Genomic DNA, 18880 nt, shown 5'->3' on the forward strand with positions numbered 1-18880 from the left:
ACGTAGAAGTCTTTATCTACAAGTTGTCTAACATCAGAACCATACTCTAGCTCACCCTCTTGAGCTGAACGTCTGAGTCCATAGATGGCAACTGCAGGTGAAGGGCTGTTACCAAAGATGTGTACCTTCATGCGATACTCCGTGATGTCTTTTGAGGGGTCATTGTCTCTGAACCAGAAGAATCTTAGGAAATTCCTGTCTTTTTCTCTCACAAGAAAGCAATGAAACATTTGTTGAATGTCAGCTGTGAAGGCAATAGAGTCTTTTCGGAAACGGATGAGTACTCCTAGGAGTTTGTTGTTAAGGTCTGGTCCTGTCAGGAGTACGTCATTTAAAGAAACACCTTCAAACTGGGCACTGGAATCGAACACCACTCTTATCTGACCTGGTTTCTTCGGGTGATATACTCCGAACATTGGCAGGTACCAGCATTCTTCTGTGTCTTTAAGAATGGGAGCTATCTCGGCGTGACCATTCTCAAATATTTTAGCCATAAAGGAGAAGAAATGATCTTTCATCTCTGGTTTCCTGTGAAAGTTGTGTTTAAGTGAAGAGAAGCGTTTGAGTACTTGTTCTCTGTCATTAGGAAGGCGTTGTCTGGGTGTTCTAAAGGGTAGAGGAGCAACCCAGCTGTTGGCATCATCCTTGACTAGTCCTTTCTCCATTATTTCCAAGAATAGTTTGTCCTCTATGGACATTGCCACCTGGTCATCCTTCTTTGTTCTCTGGAAGACTGCGTGCCCCAGATGATCTTGATAGTTGTCACAGATATGGTTGTCACTAGTTGAGTCTATGAAGGTACAGTGTGGTAATTCCTTTATGAGGAAATGGTTATGACATGGCTGGAACAGAGAAGGGCGTCCATTTTCTAAAGTACAGGTAAGCATGCTGTTGACAGAATCTGGTTTATGCACATCTCCAAGACGTACTTCTCCTATTATTACCCATCCCAGATCCAGTCTTTGAGCGTAAGGTGCGTTATGTGGACCATTAATCTGACTTCTGGCTTTGTGGACTTGTAGGATATCCCTCCCAATGAGTAGATTTATTTGGGCATGTGGATCCTGTTCTGGTATCAGATGTGCTATGCGTTTCAAATGTGTATGGTGTTTAGCTACATCTGGTGTAGGAATCTCACTCCTATTGTCTGGAATCTCGTCACACTCTGTGATAGTTGGTAAAGAGAGACATGTCTTCCCATCCAAGGACTCAATTTGATAGCCAGTTGCTCTCCTTCCTGTTGTCTCAAAACTCCCTGCGCAGGATCTTAAGGAGTAAGGAGTGCTGGGTCCTTTAACATTAAAGGTCTCAAAGAAGATTGATCTGGCTAGAGACCTGTTACTTTGGTCATCTAGGATTGCATAAAGTTTAATAACGGCTTTGTCTGGATGGCCTTTGGGGTAAACTTTGACTAAACATATTTTGGAGCAGGATCTACCGCTAATGGCATCTTTGCAGACTTCGGTACATTGTGAAGTTATTTCTGGTGTGACTGCAACAGTGTCTTTTTGTTCTACACTGTGCTCCCCGCCATGCTCTGTATCGGTATAACTGTGTTGCAAAGCCCATGGGGGAGGACCAGGGTGTAGAGCGGTATTGTGGTCTGTGCTGTGGCATTCTGTGCAGTTAGCACTAACCTTGCAGTCCTTGACGAGGTGTGATGTGGAGGAACAGCACTTGTAGCAGATCCTATTCTCCTTTAAGAAGGCTTTGCGGTTCTCCAGGGACTTTTCTCTGAAGGTTCTGCATTTCAGGAGAGGATGTGGTTTGTGATGCAGAGGACATTGCTTGGCTGGATCTTTGTCTGTGGTCTCTTGGCGATTAAAGCTGGTAGACCTGCGGAAAGAATCTGAATAATGCACATTAGTCTTGTGAACTGCAACTGATGTTTTGCGGGGGTTAGGTACCATAGGTGCAGTATTTGTCAAGGTAAAGGCAAAACTAGGATCATTCCTGGTCATAGCTTGCTGGTGTACAAAGTCCACGAAAACTGAGAATGGTGGAAATTGCACTTTGTTCTGCCGCTTATATTTGGAGCCATGGTTGATCCATTGTTCCTGCAGATTATACGGTAGTTTCTGCACTATAGGGTTAACGCCTCTGGCTGTGTCAAGGAAGGCAAGTCCTGGTAAATCTCCCTCACATTTAGCTACTTGAAGTTCTTTTAGTAAGTCACTTAGTTCTCTGAGTCTCTGATAGCCTTTGTTGGGTAACCTGGGGAAATCGTCTATTCTTTTGAACAGAGCACTCTCTATTATCTCTGGTGAGCCATAGCACTCATTAAGTCTATCCCAGATCATCCTAAGTCCATTCTCAGGGTGGTTAATGTTAATCACTCTTATCCTTCTAGCATGTTCTGCAGATTCATTCCCAAGCCATTTAATTAAGAGGTCTATCTCTTCACTATGTGAAAGGTCTATTCCTCTGATAGCATTTTGAAAAGAGGACTGCCAGGCTCTGAAGTTCTCAGGGCGATCATTGAACTTTGAAATACTAATCGTGACTAATTCACGGCGGGTGAGAAATTTAGCAAAGTCTAATGTGTCCTGATTGGCTCTTGGAGATGTCGGTACATTAACACGGTAGGTATATGGTGTGTAGTCATACCTGTTAGTGTTGTCTGGTTCCCGACGGTTGGTATCACACCGCTTCTGTGTGAAGTAGGCTGTGTCTTTCTTGGAGTTTGCAGATTCAGACATCTGAGGTGGGGAAGAGTTGTCCCTCATAGGTTCACAGTGTCTAGGATTCTCTTGCTTGCAAATGTGTGGTCTGTTGTCCACTGGTGGTGGCGCTGTAGAGTGTACTTGATTTGTTTGCATGAGGTCTGAATGCGTACCTTGTAAAGATGGAGGGTTGCTACTCCTTTTTGAGACTTGACGTACGTATTCTGATGTGCGTTGCAGTGAATCCTGAGATCCATTCTCTGTGTCAAGTACATTGGTTCTTCTTATATCAGGGAGTTCTGCAGTCTCCAAGATTTCTGCTTCAGCTATGGCAGCCGCTGCCTCCTTCTCTGCAGCGAGCTTCTCGCCGATTGCTTCTAAGCGTTTGCTCTCGATTTTTAATTGCATCTCCTGCTCGGCAAAGTTAGCCCTTACTTTTGCGGCTTCCGCTTTTGCACGTGCCATGATGGCTGCATTACTGACAGACAAGGATTTGGAGGAACCAGAGACTTGGGACCTTGTTTTGTATGAGGATATCGTTTTCTGTGACATGGTGATCTGGTAGAGATGTTTGATTGTGTAGAGACTGCTGTAATGCTGTCTGCAAGTAACTGTTCAGACTGTGTCGCAGATCTCTGAGGAGTCAGTATCTTTGAACTGTTATGAAGCTGCTTGACTGTGAAGAGACTGTTGTGTTGCCTTATAAGCGTGGCTGCACTGACTTGTACAGGTTTCTGTGTAGTCAAATGGCGGTACTCCTATTGCTGAGCTGCCATAGTTGGTAGACTGTATAGAAACTGTGTGGCTGTCATATGCAGATAGCTGTGGCTGGCAGTGTAACGGCTCTGTAAGTCAGTATATGTCCCCACTGCTGACAGGCAATGATTTACTGATGGAGTCAGTGTAAGAGAGTCCATCTGCTTGTAGCATTCGATGTTTTACTGTTCAGCCTCTCACTAAGCCCTTTCTGGCAAATTTGAAGCCTACAGTATAACCACCTTTACTTTTCAATAATCTGTTCAGAAGAGGTGTTTGTAGAACGGTGTTTTATTATTCAGTAAAGGGATCACAGATATGATGCGTTGATTTGATGTACAATACGATATGATGATATGTGATAATGAGGTAAAACTGTTAATGAAACAAGAATATGCAATTATGATATGCATGTGAAAAGCAAAATGGATATACACAAGTACATATAACATGGGCTGTGCAAACATGTGATTACATGTGCAAGTATAAACTACAGTGCAGCTAACATTACTCACTGGCTAAACAGGCTGAGATGAGACATTTAATATACAAACTCACCATCGAATGCTATATGAGAGTTGGACCCATGTAAAGCATGACTGTCTGGGACCATGAGGGAAGTAGAAAGGCTGATCCCAGCTTCTTCATCCCAGAATGCATTGCAAGACTGGCTACAAGAGGCTATGAGGGTCAAATTAATTGATGGGACTGACCACCAGATGGGGCAATAATGCAACTTTCTGTAGTAAAAGTAATCAGATCTACACAAAGCAAATGCTGAAGGCATGACAAGCATTATTAAAATTATATTAAAAATATCCCAAATGAATGTGCTATTATTGAAATACAATTCATCTTGATACAAGCTAACTGTGCATGTGTGGCCTACTGTATTAATTCCTGAGTTTAACCATGCAATTAGCAGTTGCAGCAGTATGAATTATTATGATACACGGCTTTGCTGAAAGCTGTAGTAATAGAACAGTTTAGAGCTATTTTGTTTTTTTGCATACTTTATGACCTAACAATTTTGTTTTATATCTTGCATAATACCTGCCGGGGTAGGCAATAAGTGGCCTTCCAGCTGTCGTTGAAATACACATCCCAGCATGCTCTGCCCAGTTTTGCATGCCCTGAACTGTGGTAGGGCATGCTGTGATTTGTAGTCCAACAGCAGATGTGGGCTTAAGCTGGGTACACACTAGATGACATTTTAAACAAATTTGCTGATAACGACCATTTGTTACGACAAATAAGTTTTATCGTCCAGTGTGTACTCCCGCAGGTTGCTAGCAACATTCCCTGTCATCTGTACATGCAGCTCATTTCGACTAGGCCCACATTGTGCAGTGTGTACACTACCAACAATGAGCAATATGAATTCAATGTGAATTCAGGACCTGCTTTATCAGAGCCACTCATTGAACACTCCCAACCTCCATTTTGTGTTCTGATCACTGGCAGCTGTGTGCTATTTTTCACGATCAAAAGCATCAAGGATTGGAAAAGTTAATGAATGAGGGTGGGATATATTAGGGATATATTAGGCATTGCAAATTGCATGAAATACATCCCACCACTGTCTCTTCAGAGTAGTGTCTGATTGCTCCAAGGAGACATCAGACATTATCGGCAGCAGAAAGCCAATACGCCACATTTGCCCCCCAATGGACAAAGCCTTAAGTGCCTGCTTGAGGTAATGCTTGGAAGGGACTGACTTATATCGGATCACGCTTACAAAAGGGATCTGAGAGTGCTATACAATATCTCTACACAAGCAATTGTTTAAGTGCACACAAATGACAATTTTAAGCTTGCTATTTTCTGTGGAGAGTACATTGGGACACTTAGCAAAGTATTTATGCATCAAGAGTACAAAAGAAAGTTTAAACATCAGTTTAGGTTTATCCATCTTCCAATTAGACCTGTCTGCTCTTGTACAAACTTTAGCTTAAAAGGTAGTCTGGAAAAAAAAATCAATCACCTTCTTGGTGTCTTTTATCTTAAAAAAAAGAAAGAAGCTTAGAAGATAAACATAAATTGTTCAGAAAATATAGCAATGTCGGTACTAGACCCTGATGTAACTAATGGTCAGATTTTGGCCTTCTGCATTGACAGAGCTATTTTGTCAGCAAAAGAGATTTCAGCAATTCAGGTTAAATTACAATATACTGTACATTTAAGTTTAGCCAATTACTTTACAAAGTTGAAGACTAATTCAGTAAGGATCGCAAAAAGCAAACCTTACTGCATTTAACCAATGTTTGGAGACTGCGCATGTGCAGGATACATTCTGCAAATGTGCAGAATTGGTCCTGCGATTGTGGCACAGATATGCGAACGTCTCTGCCTGATTGTTGGGGAAAACGGGGGGGCGCGCCGCCCCATTTTCTGGGAGTGGCGAGGCCAAGGACTGCATCACGAGATGCAGTTACCTTGGCCTTGGATGCCACACTGCAACAGCAAGGCTGAGAAAGCTGAAGCTTACTCAGTCTGCCATTGCAGATGGACATTGCGTACAATAGTTGCGATGTTCATCTGAGCATACCTCCCAACATGACCCTCTCCAGGAGAGACAAAATGCTCTACTCCTGGACTTTTATGATTTCCAGCACCTGTTTTGAACATGTTAATGGATAAGAAAGGTGTTTCAGCACAGGTGATGGCAAGCAAAAATTAAGACGGAAGTCCAGGAGCAGAGCATTGTATCCCTCCTGAAGAGGGTCATGTTGGGAGGCATAATTTGAGATGCGATCACATCGCAAATACAGGGAGGAGGTGGTATGCGAGCAGCTTTACATTGGCAATCCATAGTGAATTAGGCCCTTTGTTAGTTACCTCCATAATTGTATGAGTATTGTATACACCTAAACTTTGTACATTCCATTATTCCTATACGAAAGCATGTACAGTATTTGCTTATTTTATCTCCTTTATCACCTTAAAATACTTAGATACTGTATATGAAACAGTGTAATACTTAACATTCTATTTTTATTTCCAAATTCATTATATCTTGTTCAATGGAGTAAATAAAGTTGTGAGCCATTAATGCTGGCCATACACTTGTGTGATGCCCGCGACGCGACATCGCGGGGCATCGCACCGTCAGTTCAAGTGCAATGAAATCGCACCTGAACTGCCAAAGTGATTACCATGCGATCATGCGATAGATCGCATGGTAATCACGTGATGGGCACGTCACCGCCGAGTGGGAGCAGCCTCTGGCTGCTCCCGGCGGGTGCCCATCGCACAGCGATATCATACCTCCCAACATGACCCTCTCCAGGAGGGACAGAATGCTCTACTCCTGGACTTCCCTCTTAAGTTATGATTTCCCTCACCTGTGCTGAAACACCTTTCTTATCCATTAACCTGTTGAAAAACAGGTGCCGGCAATTATAAATGAAGAGAAAAGTCCAGGAGCAGAGCATTGTGTCCCTCCTGGAGAGGGTCATGTTGGGAGGTATGCGATATATCTCATGTGGGTTTGAAACCATATGCGATCGCACTGTGATGCGAGAAATATTATGTGCAGCACATACTATCTTGAGACGCGATATTCGACAGACGTGCCCGCCCATCGCGTCACAAGGTACTAAAATGTGCATACAGTCCTTCGATTTCTCTCACAGATGTGGTCGAAATCGAAGGATAGCACAGATTATCTCATAAATGTATGGGCACCATTAGGATTACTTTAATCAACAAATACAATCTTTTAATGTTGGAGTCAGTATGATGGATCATTTATGAAATGTAATTAAACAACCCCCCCACCAAAAAAAAAGTAACTTCTATATGTTTTATTTTTTAAACATAGAACTGATTGCCACTGTTCTTTGCTTGGATAGTATGTGAATTTCTAGGTTTAAGTGGCGATTTATTCACTAATTCTGCAAATCTCAATTTAACTTCATCCTGTTAAACATGGGAAAGAAAAAAAACATACCTTCTTCTTTTTTTCCTTTGTTAAAAATGTTTTAAACCAGTGTCAAGAACCCAAATGAAAGTGTCTATGTAGCAGTAATGACTGATCAAAAGTACCTGGAGTAAAATCACCATGGCAAAGAGGTCACACATGTAGGGGTAAATTTACTAAAGCTTCTAAAATAGAGAATTGGTGAAGTTGCCCCTAGCAACCAATCAGATGCTCTAATATTCTAAAAGGTGATAGAGAAATAATAGACAGCCTCTGAATGATTGCTATGGGCAACATCACCAATTATCTGTTTTAGAAGCTTTAATAAATTTACCCCGTAGGGTGCAGCAATGCATTTCATCCACTTCTGTGGACTTTTTTTAAGATGGATTGCTCCCTTCTGTTCCTGGCTGGATTATGTTATATGTACTCCACAATAATTGGTTAATTGGTTACCCACAGGAGAACCCTTTCCAGTCCAATTCAATGGATATCACATGCAGTTAGTGCTGAATTAGCATCACTTAATTTGATCAGTTTCCATTCTGTAATCAAACTGCAAAGTACTCAGCACAAATACCAAACACTATATAATCATATACTATTAGATTTGTTAGGATATCTGCAACATCTGCTGCATACAATCTTTAGTACATTTACACAACATTCATTGTAAAAGTACAACAATAAATATGGTGGAGAAAATCCAATTTAATTATCATTATAATATCAAATAATACCAGTGTGCATCAGAAAAACTGCACCATAGTTTTAAAATAACTCATACTTACCTACCTGACCTTCTCCATGAGGGAGAAAATGCTCTGTTCCTGGACTTTCCTGGTAATGTATGATTGCCATCACCTGTGGTGAAACACCTTTCTTATCAATTAACTAGCTCACCACAGGTGATGGCAATCATACATTACCAGGAAAGGCCAGGAACAGAGCATTTTCTCCCTCATGGGGGTAAATTTACTAAGATGGGAATTTTATTTAAGATGGGATATTGCCCATAGTAACCAATCAGATTCTACTTCTCATTTATCTAGCACCTTCTAGAAGATAATACCTGGAATCTGATTGGTTGTTATGGGCAACATCCCATCTTAAATAGTACTCCCATCTTAGTAAATTTACCCCATGGAGAGGGTCAGCTAGGCAAGTATGAAATAACCTCTATATCATTATGCAATATTAGTGATTCCTATACACCTGTTTGTGGAAATCATAAACTTCTTTGATTCCAATCAATTTTTTGTTGTTTGTTATTTTCTTTCTTTCTTTTTCTTTCTTACTGGGTCAGTTCCTTTCCATGAAGATTGGATTCATGTTCTCATGTAAATGTTTTTTAAAGTTTGATGCAGAAGGCTTTAGTACTGCATGTCATTATGCATTTCATCTGCTTGTTTTTACTCCCACATTTTTCAAAATTTAGTGTTAATTCTAGCACCCTTTCACCTGTTACAACTTGTGCAGTTTCTATTTCATGCCTGGGGTGTCCAGTGGTGCAAGTAGAAATATCATCTTGTTGGTACTGAGCGTCGAAAAATGGTTGCGGGGATGGGGGAGGGGCGTGGTCGCATGACACTAGGGGGAGTGGCTACATGACACAGACCCTTTTCTTTGCACTCTGGAGGCAAGGCTATAAATATATAGTAATGCCTCCATTATAATAGAAATATATAGTGATACCCCCAGTATAATAAAAATATATAGTAATGCCCCCAGTAAAATAAATACATATAGTAATGCACCCATTTTAATAACAATATTTAATAATGTCTCCATTATAACAGGAATATATGCTGTAGTAGTGCCCCTGGTAAAATAGAAACATATAGTGGTGTCCACATTACAATAGAAATATATATTGCCCGCATAATAATAAAAATATATATTAGTGTCCACATTATATTAGAAATGAATTACCCCACACAGTGAAGCCAGAGACATGCCCGGCAGCCCAGCCTGTGAAGAAGAAAAGCCACTCAGTGCCGATGCATCACTCGAGCTGAGTGAAGGAAAACAGCTGGACCCTATTATTACCCCCATAATAATAGAAATATATAGTAGTGTCCACATTATATTAGAAATAACAGGGGAATTTTATGGCATGGACTGACTGAGAAATAAACTGTGGGGAGAACACTGCCCATGTTATGTCCCTGCAGACACCTGGGGTTTGCACAGGGATAAAGGACACACACAGGATGGCAGGGTCACACTCCCTCATGTGCACACTTTAAGCATAAGCAATATAGGTAATTTCAGTATTATGTGAAACAGTCTTCCAAAATACACATGTGGGGGTATATTTACTAAAGTCCCGATTTTGACCGAGTTGGTGTTTTTTCTTCAAAGTGTCATCTCGGGAATTTACTAAACACAAATCTCGGCAGTGATGAGGGCATTCGTATTTTTTTTGCGACACAACTTCACAAATATGAATGATTACACCATAGGTCAAATGCGGCTGTTTAGGTATAGAACTCGGTAATTTACTAATCATTCGTATTTGGAATATCTGCCGTGAAAGTGCATTTGCGGCTGTGAAAAAAAGCGAACCGGAAAAAAATAGACCTGCTTTTGAGAAGCGTGTTTACATGTGTTTCAAATTCTACATTAATCACACCTACATTTTTGGCCCTTTAAAAGGGACCCAAGCACATTTTACAAATCTCTCACTCTGAAATGGCTGCTGCCATGTGTAGTACTGATTTTTTGTATGCTGTGGTATACCTGAGACTACTCCAGCAGGCTAGAAGAAACCAGGGCCAGGAAACTGAACATTGTCAGCAGGTTGTACAGGTGCCGCGGAGGCTGCGTCGGCCTCGTGTTTTTAGGGGGTGTTTAAACTTAAACGCATTGGCCGATGACCTGGTCATACAGATGTTCCGGCTAAATAGAAACAACATTTTCCATCTGTATGACCTTGTCAAACTGGACCTAGACCCCTAGACCCGCTCTGTCTCAGGCCTGCACAAACTCCTCGCTGTGTTGCACTTTATGGCTACTGGCAGCTTTCAGGCTGTGACTGGCGATGTAATTGGTATCTCACAGGCCACCTTTTCTAAATATTTAAATCAGGTGAGGTAAACCATACATACTCCTCTATGTCAAAGTATTTTCTGTGCAATGTTACATTATACAGTCTTATATTTCTTACTGGTCATGACACTCACCTTATATTTTTGAATGTACACTCAGGTTTTGGATGCTTTGGATCCACAAATAGATGCCTCTATCTACTTCCCTACCCAGGAGTCGCAGTGGCATGCAGTCAGGGTAGCTTTCTGTGAGCTTGCTGGCATGCCCAATGTGCTAGATGCCATAGATTGCACACACGTTGAGCTAAGACTACCTAGGGGCAGGCAATATATTTATATAAATAGACATCTGGACCACTCCACTAATGTCCATGTGGTTTGTGATGCAAATCTTAAAATTATGAGTGTTGTTGCGGGTTACCCTGGCTGCTGCCATGACTCCTTCATCCTCAGTCAGTCATCCCTCTTGATAAATTTGAGGCCGTACAAATGCCCAATGGATGGCTGCTGGGTAAGTACCATGTTTTTTGTGTGTATGTGTGTTAACCTCAACATGGTCATTATGTTTACAGTTTGTTGGCTAAACCTGATTTCTTAATGTTGGCTATATCTGTCTTTCAGGTGATGGGGATATGGCTTCTTCTCTAGGCTTCTTACTCCATTGTCCCAACCTGATTCCTCTGCTGAACACAATTACAATAATGCACATAAGTCCACGCGGAATGTGATAGAAAGATGTTTTGGTGTACTGAAATCTAGGTTTCGGTGTCTGGATAAGTCTGCAGGGCTTTTGTTGTATAGTCCCTCAAAGGTGACTAGGATTGTGTTCTGCTGCTGTTTTCTCATACCATGGCCAGTATTTACTAAAAATCCGTGTTTGGCCGATTTGTGTTTTTTTTTCTAAGTCCCAATCCGGGAATTCACTAAGCACCAATCTCGGCAGTGTCTGGTCTATTCGTAATGGTTTGAATGACAACGTTCCGAAATATGAATGAATAGACCATCGGTCAAACGCGGCTGTTATTTCATAAAATACGGGAATTCACTATTCATTCGTATTTGGGTGTTAGTCTCTGAGTGCTCAAATGCGGTCATATTTTTTTGCGATTCGTTAAAAAAAGCGGCAAAAAAATAGACCTGCTTTTTTCAGTCGTGTTTTACATGTGTTGCAAATAAAAAATCACTCACACCTGAATTAGGATGCCTATAAAAGGATGTTAGGCCCATTTCAATACACCTACACTCAGAAATGGCAGCAGGACTGTGGGCCAGTGATCTTTTGTGTGCTGTGGGATTCCTCAGACTCAGACATCAGCCTGTAAGTACCCACGGCCAAGAAACTGAACATGGTCAGCAGGTTGTACAGGTTCCGCGGAGGCTGAGCAGGCCTCCTTTTTTTAGGGGGCATTTAAACTTGAACGCATTGTCCGATGATAAGGTCATACAGATGTTCCGTTTAAATAGTAACAACATTTTCCGTCTGTATGACCTTGTCAAACTGGGCATAGACCCTGAGACGGCACGCTCTCGCCCTGTCTCAGGCCTGCACAAACTCCTGGCTGTGTTACACTTTCTGGCTACTGGTAGCTTTCAGGCTGTGTCTGGGGATGTCATAGGAATCTCACAGCCCTCATTTTCCAGAATCTTAACACAGGTGATGTATACCTAACTACCTCTTCTGTTTTGTGTTTGTTTTAATTTCTCGGTGGCCAGATCTGTCCTAAAATCTCATGTTTATTGTTCTTTAAAATGTTCACACAGGTGTTGGCTGTTTTGCAGCCCCACATCGAGGCCTCAATCTGCTTCCCTACCCAGGAGTCTCAGTGGCATGCCGTCAGGGTAGATTTCTATGAGCTGGCTGGCATGCCCAATGTGCTTGGAGCCATAGATTGCACACACATTCAGCTGAGACCTCCTAGGGGCAGGCAGCACATATATACAAACCGCCATTTCGAACACTCCACAAATGTGCAGGTGGTTTGTGATGCAAATCTCAAAATAATGAGTGTTGTTGCTGGTTACCCTGGGGGCTGCCATGACTCCTTCATCCTCAGTCAGTCATCCCTCTTTGATAAGTTTGAGGACGGACAAATGCCAGATGGATGGCTGCTGGGTATGTAATTTGATATGTGTAGGCCTGCGTATACTTTGTCCAAATACAGGTGCAGATGTATTAACCTGTAGAAGGCATAAGGAAGTGAGAAACCAGTGATCTGTGCAAGGTGATAAAGGCACCAGCCAATCTGCTCCAATATGTAAATTAACATTTAGGAACAGATTGTCTGCTGCCTTTATTACCTTGCACATATCACTGGTTTTTCACTTCCTTATGCCTTCTACAGGTTAATACATCTGCCCCACAGTGTGTTACTTATGTGTTGCTGTATCTTAACATGAATCACGTTACTATATCTGTCTTTTAGGTGATGGAGGATATGGCTGTTTCTCTTGGCTTCTAACTCCATTGTCCCGACCTGATACCCCTGCTGAACACAATTACAATAATGCACATAAGTCCACGCGGAATGTGATAGAAAGATGTTTTGGTGTGCTGAAATCTAGGTTTCGGTGTCTGGTTAAGTCTGGTGGCCTTTTGTTGTATAGTCCCTCCAAGGTGACTCAAATTGTGTTCTGCTGCTGCTTTCTTCATAACATGTGTTTGCAACAACATCTGCCACATGTGGAGGAGGAGGAGGAGGAGGAGGAGGAGGAAGAAAGCAGCCAGCAAGCAGAGGAATTAGAGACATCTGGTGATACTTGGAGTACTGATGTAGGGAGGCAGGTTAGGCAACAGATCCTCAATCGCTATAAGGTAAGCTTTGTTTTCTTATTTCATTTGTTGTGTATTCATAAATAGATGTTTTGCCTTTTTTTCCAAAATCCATTACTCAGAATGTGTCTGTCTCCTTGACACATACAAACATACCCTCGCTATATGAAAAACAAATGTTGCATGTGTATTGTGTGTATTTTTAATCTCAAAACAACAGATTATGAGTGGCGTGCATTAAGTCTGGATAAGTGATCGAAAACTTGCAGTGCTAATTTCTTACAAGCCCACATCATCCATTTAGTATTTCACTTTATCATTGTGTGTAACGTCCTAATGCACAGGTTCACAAACTCGGCTCTCAGGACCACACACAGTGCATGTTTTTCTCTTAACCCAGTAGAAGCACAGGTGTATGAATTACTCACAGACATATGTTAAAAGGTTCACAGGTAGAGCTAATAATGTCACTTGTGATTCTGTGAGTAGACCTGCAAAACATGCACTGTGTGGGTTCCTGAGGGCCATGTTTGAGAACCTGTGTTCCCAAAAAACACTCCTCAACATATAATATGTTAGCCTTGAGGAATACATGTGTCCCTATGTGTGATGCACCATCATATTTAAGACTCACAAACTTACTGTAATCAGGACAAATTTATTTCCTAATGTTTGATGCTGTAAACTTGATGATGTGTAAGTAAATACACAGTTTGCCACACATATATATTATTATACACAGTTTTGGTTTTTTGTTGTAAAAGTACATATTTGTTTGTTTCAGCATCATGTGTAAAAACATGCTTAATATTTTTTAACACACACAAACATGTCCCAACAATACTGACATTCATTTGGACAATGTTTTACGAACAAAACAAAGGCAACATATTACAAGCTTTTTACGCAACACAATTGTGTTCTTCTTGTAATGTTGTATAGATAAGATAGCTAAGATATGTATCACTAACATTGTAATTTGGATTGTCTGCAGACAAAGAGAATGATTGGAATCTAGAAAGAGTAATGATTAGAAAAAATCAAGTGGTCAGTTTACTTCCTGCTAAAGACATTCTGCCTGGCTGCCAATTATTGTATCTGCAGGCAAAGAGAATGATTGGAATCTAGAAAGAGTAATGATTAGAAAAAAATCAAGTGGTCAGTTTACTTCCTGCTAACATGTATGTGTGGCTCCATCAACATTTCCCTCCTCCAATACCCCAAAAAAATGTTAATGAATAATTGTGCATACTAAATGTATGTTTTTTTTGGGCCCACTTATAATTAATGATGTTGAAAAAAGGGTCGAGGAGCTAAGTGTTATATTTTTTAAGCAACAAAAACACTTGCTAACTATTTTGAGTTACTTATCACAAATGTCTAACTTGTTTTTTTTCACGTTTTTTTGGGTGGCTGCTTGTCCTGCCCTTTGCCTTTAGCACTGTCATGTTGTCGTGCTCTGGTGGACCGTCTTGGTGGTGATGAGACTGGCGTGATATTTGGAGTAGTTGTACCAGAACTGCTGCTTGTTTGCTGTTGGTGCATGCATCTGAGTGTTTCATTCAGGTTAGTGAGGGTGGCATTGAGTTCACGTGTAGCAGCATTTTGATTGTCTACTATTCAGAATAAACGTTCATTAATCTTTTGATTGTTTTGAAAAATGCTCATATAACTTTGCTGTTGTCTGTGCTGTTCTTCCATTATGCGCTGTAAGTTGCCCATGACCTGTGTAATATCTGTACGCATGAGTTCCATGGTATTGCCTATTCTGCTTGTTTGCCCATTTTGTCTACTCAGATTTCTTGATATTCTTCTGAGGTGAGATGGTAGGCTTGCAAACATTTGTGTCTGCTTACGCAGGCAATCTTCATTAGTGGCCTGCTGTCTAGCCCAAATAGTCCAAAACACCTGATCAGGGCCTTGTGTTCCTGGTGTTGTTGGACTGTGTTGTGGTGGTGGTGGTGGTGTGCTTTGCTGTGGTGGTGTACTCACAGGTGCTGGGGGGCTCATTCCTTGCATTAATGGCTGCATTTCTAAGATGTTTGTCTCCTCCATGTCACTGTGTTGGTGTTGTTGCGGAGGGATGCTGTTCCCAGGACTCGAAGCTGAAATGTTAAACAAATCTCCGTTAGCTATCCATATGTGTGTGAAATGTAAAAAAATCACTTCACATAGAACACATGTCATTCACTGTTGCTTTCAACTATTCTGGCTAGCAACATCATCACTCATTGCTTAAATACATACATATGCCTGTTTGGGGCAAATGTGTCTGGTCACTTAATTGTGAAAGCCAACACTTTAGTTTTATTGTAGCTCACACATACTCCACCATAAAAACACATTGGAATACATAATGTGTTACCTTATAGCTTTGTTCAAACAAACCTAGTAATGTTTTTTTATATGTATTTTGCAATGTTACCTCAAGCACACATGTGATTTTTGGAAAAACAACCTTACTTTTTGCAAACAAACCAACATGCTTTTTTGTTGCAGCATCTTATACCCAATGTCATACTGTATGGCTCAAGTGGACATACATATCTTTACTGGATGTGGACAAGGCCATTTAGTTTGGATTCCATTTCAGCTTTTACTTACTGCGGTAAGTATTTTACTTTTGGATGTGTTTTGACTTAATGCGGTTAGGACTGATTTTGATTATGTTCTGACATTTTTCACATATTTTTCAGTTTGATACTCACAATCAAGATGAGGGGAGTGTGGATGACATCTTGGAGGTGTGTCCAAAATTTGGAGTGGGGGTACCGAACATACGGATGATAATCTTCGTGGCGGGGTAGCCTGCTGTGTTTGTGCCGGGACATACGACCTTGCTTTCTTTTCGGGCACAGGTTTTTTGTGGTGATGTCTTACAGAAGTGCCACTTCTGCTGCTCCATACTTCTTTTGATGGACCTTTTAATGAAAGTGCAATTTTGTTATGCCCATTCCTTTACAAGCATACCCTATACTACAATGGACACTTTACCTGCTTCCGCAGCGTCATCATCATCAGATGTGATAGGAGTTACTGGCCGACGAGGAGTACTGCTTTTTTTAGACACTGTATAAAATGAATTATAATAAAAAATCATGCTATTGTGTATACATCCACCCATTATGCTTATAAACATTTATTCTTTTAGAAATGCTTGGTTTTTAATTAAAACAAACATAAGGACCAGAAATAATAATAATAAAAAAAAAACAATGACCAAAACACATATGCACTATGGCAACATCAACACAGGAAAACATCTACAGGACACTGACATAGGCCACAAATTCAAGGAAAGGTTTTTAAAAAATAAAAAAAACACAACTTCATTTTGTATTGGAAGGAAAAATATTACAGATGCAATATCTAATTTGCTCTGTGATGTGGCACTCCAAAGACATATTACCACTATATGAGCAAAAACAAAATGCAGCATTTTAAAAAAAAAATGACACTGCAGTGTGGTGTCACGGTACAAATACAAGCAAAAAACGAAAAAAAAAATTGGGATTTTTAAAAAAAATAATTAACATTATCTAAAGATGACATTACACATGTAAGTGGTTTCCAAACCACTTTCCAGTACTCCAGCCTCTAACATCACAACCAGTTTTTAAAAAAAACCCCAACACATGGATCACTTAAATATAAAACATAGTCACAATTTTTTATAAAAAAAAAAACCAAAAGGAAAACATTATTGCAGGACAATTCAGAGACACACCAAGTCCAAACTACACATGCCAAAAAATCTGTCTGAAAAACACATGACATACAATAAAGTAAGATGTTATATTGACTTTTATATAAAACATTAACCAAAACAATGTATTTGCTGACACACGCTTGAAGATGGGAGTAATATGCAACGTCACATAATACACATTACAAAAAAAAAAATAATACAAAAAAAAATGCAAATACACATGCTCACCATTCTTCCTGGGCCTATCTGAATCCTGGACATGGGTTGCAGAGACAACTTCTGGAGGTATTACACTCCGCATGGGCTCCTCATACTCCAGATAACTTGCAATATAGGGCTGCCCACCACCGGTTTTCCGAGCCGACTTGGCCTCCTTGGCCATTTTGGACTTGACACGTCACTTTATGTCATAGTACCGTTTGCGGCACGTGTCCTCTGTCCGCTTGACCACCCCCTCACTATTGACAGCAGCAACTACTTTCGCCCACAACACCGTCTTCCTCCGTGTTGGCACCTTGGCAGACTCAGGGCCAAATAGCTGACTCTGATACTTCATCAGCTCACGCACCAATGCCACATTTTCAGCAAAACTAAACTTTACATTCCGCCCAGTCTTAGTAGTGGTGCATGGCTGCGGAGCACTCTGACAGTCACTATCACTTGAGGCTGCTGCAGCAACCTCACCCACCTCCTCCACCTCACTAACACTCACCTCCTCCACCTGACCAACCTCCTCCCCCTCACTCACACCCTCCACCTCTGAGTCACACATAATTGTGTGTCTAAACAGTTAACACAGGAAAAAAAAAGACAAACAACACACTCCTCCACTACCACTACACAACTCACACACACGCACCCACACACACACACACACACAAACACTGACAAGGGACTATAAAGAAAAATAACTTGGACTAAAAATGAGACAAAACCACAAAATACAAGACAACAAGAATGACAAGACGACTTTCAAACACAATACCACACTCAGAAATCGCTACCACCACTCCTCTTCAAACCACAAATTCACCTACCTCCACAGCACAACCTCCCTCCTCCTCACCACTAACTAAACCCAGGAGGTGCGGACGGTTTGGGGCGTAATTATATGGTTGCGCACAGACACTCCTACCATCTGAAACACAACCAATCACGAACGGGGATGAAAATCAAAACTGAAAGTGAAAATGCGGCCGCGGAAAAAAAAACCCTGCCGCGTTTAACTTAGGAAAAAAAACAGCAAATACAACAAAAACACGTACGCAAACGACAATGACGGCCGTAAATGTGTCAAAAAAAAACGACTGGCATCGACATCGGAAAACACGAAAACAATAAAGTCGACTGCTTCGTAACTTTGCGTATATGGGCCCTCATTCCGAGTTGTTCGCTCGGTATTTTTCATCGCATCGCAGTGAAAATCCGCTTAGTACGCATGCGCAATGTTCGCACTGCGACTGCGCCAAGTAACTTTACTATGAAGAAAGTATTTTTACTCACGGCTTTTTCTTCGCTCCGGCGATCGTAATGTGATTGACAGGAAATGGGTGTTACTGGGCGGAAACACGGCGTTTCAGGGGCGTGTGGCTGAAAACGCTACCGTTTCCGGAAAAAACGCAGGAGTGGCCGGGGAAACGGTGGGAGTGCCTGGGCGAACGCTGGGTGTGTTTGTGACGTCAACCAGGAACGACAAGCACTGAACTGATCGCACAGGCAGAGTAAGTCTGGAGCTACTCTGAAACTGCTAAGTAGTTAGTAATCGCAATATTGCGAATACATCGGTCGCAATTTTAAGAAGCTAAGATTCACTCCCAGTAGGCGGCGGCTTAGCGTGTGTAACTCTGCTAAATTCGCCTTGCGACCGATCAACTCGGAATGAGGGCCATGGATTCAAAAAGTTGCATGAAAATGCACCCGATACAAAACGAGTTTAAACACTACACAAACCGACTCAAACACGAATATTAGTAAATATTGCCCCATGTGTTTGCTACAACATCTGGCACA

Source organism: Pseudophryne corroboree, chromosome 3 (assembly GCF_028390025.1).
Source record: "Pseudophryne corroboree isolate aPseCor3 chromosome 3, aPseCor3.hap2, whole genome shotgun sequence".
NCBI classification, from domain to species: Eukaryota; Metazoa; Chordata; class Amphibia; order Anura; family Myobatrachidae; genus Pseudophryne; species Pseudophryne corroboree.